This window comes from Neophocaena asiaeorientalis, unplaced genomic scaffold, assembly GCF_003031525.2.
Source record: "Neophocaena asiaeorientalis asiaeorientalis breed wild unplaced genomic scaffold, Neophocaena_asiaeorientalis_V1.1 scaffold424, whole genome shotgun sequence".
NCBI classification, from domain to species: domain Eukaryota; kingdom Metazoa; phylum Chordata; class Mammalia; order Artiodactyla; family Phocoenidae; genus Neophocaena; species Neophocaena asiaeorientalis.
In genome coordinates this window covers 231948-236697 of record NW_020174430.1, presented here as the reverse complement: position 1 = coordinate 236697, position 4750 = coordinate 231948, and the positions used below count along the sequence as shown (strand labels likewise).

The window sequence follows — 4750 nt, the reverse complement described above, 5'->3', positions numbered from 1 at the left end:
AAAAAAAAAAAAAAAAAAAAAAAAAAAAAGGATGGACTTTAATTGTGGATATTCTGGCATCTTGGAGAAGAATGGGTAAGTCTACTGAAGCACAAGCTTCTTCCCTGACATCACAGGTCTTGGGAAGTTGCCATTCTACTAACTGATAAAATTGGCCCCCATATTCATTTATTTCATTAATCATGATTCATTCCTTAAACATTTATCAAATACCTATTATGGGCTAGACACTGTGCTAGGCTCTGGGATTAAAGTGGTGAATGATAAGAGGGAACTACAGTGGTAATTAGAAGAGTGTTGGAGAAATGCAGGGAGCTCTAAGAATCTATACCATGGGATCTAATACAGTCAGGGGAAACAGGGGAGGAGGCCTTGAATGAGTGGTTGTCAGAAAGAGAGCTGAATTCCATTTATATGAAACGTCCAGAATGGGCAAATCTGTAGAAGCAGAAAGTATACAGATTAGTGGTTGCCTAGGGCTGAGGAGTTGGGGAGGAAGGGAGAGTGACTGCTAATGGTTAAGAGTTTCTTCTCGGGGTTACGAGAATGTTCAAAAATTGACTGTGGTGATGACTGCACAACTCTGCATATACTAAAAAACACTGAACTGTAACACTTTAAATGGGTGCATTGCATGGTATGTGAATTATATCTCTTAATGTTCATGTATATTGTTAAAAAAACAAAATTCATCTCAGTAAATTTGAAGATCTAATTCAGTTTATTCGATTTCTGAATCAGGTAGCATCCCATCTAGCAATGAGAAGTGTGCTCTGAGGGGCTGTACAAAATGGGAGGTTTTATAGGAAGAAGTGGGGGGCAAGGGATGTTTAATAAAAGAATAGAAAGGATTACTTTTAGGCCAGGACACCTTCTTCTGTGGGGGGAAGTGACAGCAAGTGTTTCATCATGCAGACTGCATCTTCTTCCTGGGGCGGGATGGGGTGGGGAATGGAGAGGGTCCATGTGACAGATTATTATTATTGCTGACCAGAAACTTCCAAACTGGCTGATTAAGATTACATTCCCGGTAAAGGTGGAAACTGCAATTAGGTCAGGTATTAAATCTAGGTTTGGTACCATGGGCTTTAGCAAAAGTGACGCCATTTGGGCTTGTGGTTTTTCTCTTTATTTTATTATTATTATTATAATTATTTATTTTTGGCTGTGTTGGGTCTTCCATGCTGCGCGTGCGGGCTTTCTCTAGTTGCGGGGAGCGGGGGCTACTCTTCCTTGCGGTGCACGGGCTTTTTCACTGCAGTGGCTTCTCTTGCAGAGCACGGGCTCTAGGCTCATGGGCTTCAGTAGTTGTGGCACACGGGTTCAGTTGTGGCCCGTGGGCTCTAGAGTGCAGGCTCAGTAGTTGTGGCACACAGGCTTAGTTGTTCTGTAGCATATGGGATCTTCCCAAACAAGGGCTCGAACCCATGTCCCCTGCATTGGCAGGCGGATTCTTAACCACTGAACCACTGGGAAGCCCTGGTTTTTCTCTTTAAATACATATATTGTGTAGAAGAGATGTGTGGATCGAGAGGAATTAGCTAAGGAACAACGTATACATATACAGAGGGAGTAATGTGTGCACTGGAGGAAAGAGCGTGGCATTTTAGAAGATGTGAAAAAGAAATCTGCATCTGGCATGTTCCTTGAAAGAGTATAATGAGAGTTGAAGCTGAAGCTATGTATTGAACAGGCCCACATTTGTAGCTGTGAAAGCCATGGTAAAAGTTTGAGATTTGATCCTAAAAACAATAGGAAGCCATTGTTGTGTGATAAGATCACTATGCATTATAACTCCAGCTACCACGCTGAGAGTGAAGAGAAGGGGGCGGGGTATATTCAGGAAACCAGGTAGGTGGTATTATAGTTCTCCGGGTACAAGGTATTGGTTGGTGTCTTAGATTGTTAATCCAAGTTCATGTGCCCGATGCACAGTGAGGCCAAACAAACTGAAACATCGGGGCCATGCAAGGAGATGAGGAGGCTCATGCCCTAAAAAGCCCGGGGATTAAAAGCCAGGGTGGCAGGGGGAGCCTTAGGGTATGTGATCAGCTTATCAGCTTATCAATTCTCTGATTGTCTGATGGTGAGGTAGCAGGGTGGTGTCACAGGGGTTAACCTTATCAGTCCTTAGGTTCCAGGAGGCCTGGGGCTATGTGATCAAGGTTAGCATCTTCCATTTGTTGGAGAGGGGTTTTTTTTTTACATCTGCAAAACAACTCAGGAAATGTGCATCAAATCCACTATTATCTAGGCACTTCAGAGAGGAGCTAAAGCAGAGGATCTGGGAAGGGAAGGCCCCATGGGGTCCTGCTTGGTTACAAGATTAGGATGGTGGTCGTAGGAATGGACGAATTCAGCAGGACTTCTTGATAGGTTGGAACTGAGATGTGGAAGAGTAGTGAAGTAGCCAAGCTGACATGCTCAACTGGATGGATGATGAAATGGGAATACTAGAAGAGGTGCAAGTTTCAGGGTCGGGGAGTAAGACTAATTCTGTTAATATAGTTGGAATGATCTAATAGGGGAGTAAGGCTGCTTTGTGCAGTAGTGAGTTCTCCTCTATTGGAATTATCCGAGTTGGACTAGAGATCTTTCAGTTAAGTGTCCAGTGTTCTTGCTCTGAAATAAGTTGTGGACTAAGTAACTAAGTTCCCATTCAGCCCTTATGGTCTACCACAAGCAAGTGCCATTTCTGCCAGAATTTGGCCCCCCCGAACAGCTCAGGGCTGAAATAAAACCCTCTTCGCCTGGAATTTGAATTCCTCAGAATCACCTACACCAGGTTAATAATTTAAGGTTCCTCATAACTGTTTGTTTGTTTCACCTGTGTGCAGGACTCTGGTTTCATAAAATCCTCCCAGCAGTATTATTTAACCTAGTGTGGAAAAAAGGTGTATATATTCCGCCAAGCCAAGGGCAAGTCTCTACTAGCCCAGGAGAAAGGGGGAGGCTGCAGGTGCCACAGAAAGTGGCCCTGCCCAAAGCCAAAACAGAGGAGAGGACTCCTACAAAGTTAATCTTTTTATATCTTCTCACACCCTATCCAACCATCTAGCCCTGTGCCCTTAGGGTCCCACAGCCATTGGGTGGTTAATTTATCCTCCAGTCCCAGGGAGGGGGTGGGGTGAGAGGATGATAATTTTTAAATATAAAATGAAAAACAGAAAAGTACAAAAAGGGAGGAAACGGAGAAAAGACAAGAGAGTAATACAAGAAAAGCTGTATTTTGTGCCAGGGCTGCCACCTCAGTCCCCTGGGAAGCAGTAAGGACTTGCCTAGAGGTCCCTTATCGACTCTCCGATTAAATGCCCTAGGAGAGGTCCGCGGGATTTGTTTGACTGCTTTATTCCCACCCTGATTCTTCTCCAGGTATTACCTTGTGCCCCTGCTCTAACACACACCAGGACCTTCCTGAGACTTGCTCTGTCGCTGCTGTTCCCCTTCCAGGGTAAGCATTCCGCCTTCTTTTTCTTCTCCTTCTTCAAATCTCAGCACAAAACTTTCTGGGCCTCATTCGCATCTTCCTGACTTTCCTCATCTCTGAAATGGGAATAATAAAAATGATGGTGGGAATAACAGCAAAACCTACATATTACGATTGCTGTTAGGATTAAACATTATATATACTTGAAAATCTGTTGGAAACCGCAGAAGACTATACAATTTGACGTTGCTTTTTATGGCCTTTATTTCTCACGTAGATTTCAGTGGCTAGAAAGAGGGGGTGCTAGGGTGCTGGGGTGCTTGTCTCTCAGTGAGATCAATGCAAGACGTTGCCAAGTGTTTCAGAAGAAAACGCCACTCTACTTCAGACGGGGTGCCGGCCACCTTGAACAAAGCCCTTTGGAGAAGTTTTTCGGTGCAACAGCTGAAGGCATGGGAAAACACAGCATGCAGCTGAGGAGCCCCCCGGGCGCTGCAGGCCGCACCCCCTTGGCCCCAGCGCGGCCGGCCGACTAGCCTGGGGCGCGCTTCTGCCAGCCGCCCAGGGCGCCCCTCCGGGCCACCGTCCGAGCGCTCGCCCGCCGGGCCGGGGACGCTAAGGCTTGGAGTCCCGGGAGTTTTAACACTTTACGCGATTTTGCAGTTGACCGAGAACTCTCTCGAATACTCCCTCGCCGGAAAGCCAGGTTACTGGCGGTGGAACCAAATGTGACTCCAGGTGTGAAAGAAACAGGCATATTTGGGGAGCGGCTCTAGGTGACCCCGTGTTGGGGGAATAAGATGGATTTCTCCAGTCATTTCAAAACCGCACCTCCCGCCGGGTGGCCCAGGGAAATTCTAGAACAATCCTCGGGCGCCGAGAGGACGCCCCGGGCTGCAGAGGCCGCAGGGAGCCGGACACCGGCCGGGCTTGGCTGCCTGCAGGGAGGCGGTCGCGGGAGCCGGCGGCGCACGGCATCCTCACCTGTCCGGGGCCGCCTCTCCGCAGGCCTGTTTCCGCGTGTGAGAAATGGGCTGACTACCAGCTCACCCTCTCACCGAGAGAAAGCGTCTGGGGTGTTCCGGTTCAGCGCCGCTACAGAAACCACTCGAGAAAACAGGAGTTTGTTTCGGTTTTAGTTCAAAGAAGGAAAAAAAAAATGCAAGAAGCGTGCACCGTGCGCAGAAACGCTTGTCAAGGTTAGCGGGAAGCCTGCTGAGCTGACGGGCAGAGGAAGGGCGAATTGGCCAGGGCCTAGGCGGCCTGTGAAGGTAACTCTACACGTGTTCACGAAGGCATGAAGATGCACTGCTCCTGTCAAAG

General features: G+C 47.4%; 1 long non-coding RNA gene across 2 annotated transcripts in view; it reads right to left on the bottom strand.

Moving 5' to 3' along the window:
* Window positions 1-4750, bottom strand: part of LOC112407514 (uncharacterized) — a 65635-nt gene that overhangs the window by 60540 nt on the left and 345 nt on the right. Inside the window, exons 2-3 of one of the 2 annotated variants that reach the window (XR_003004774.1) lie at window positions 4412-4741; window positions 3380-3543 (exon numbers count right to left, since the gene is read on the bottom strand). This is a non-coding gene — a long non-coding RNA (uncharacterized LOC112407514). The remainder of the gene's footprint in view (window positions 1-3379; window positions 3544-4411; window positions 4742-4750) is intronic. The other variant, XR_003004773.1, reaches the window with a different exon arrangement.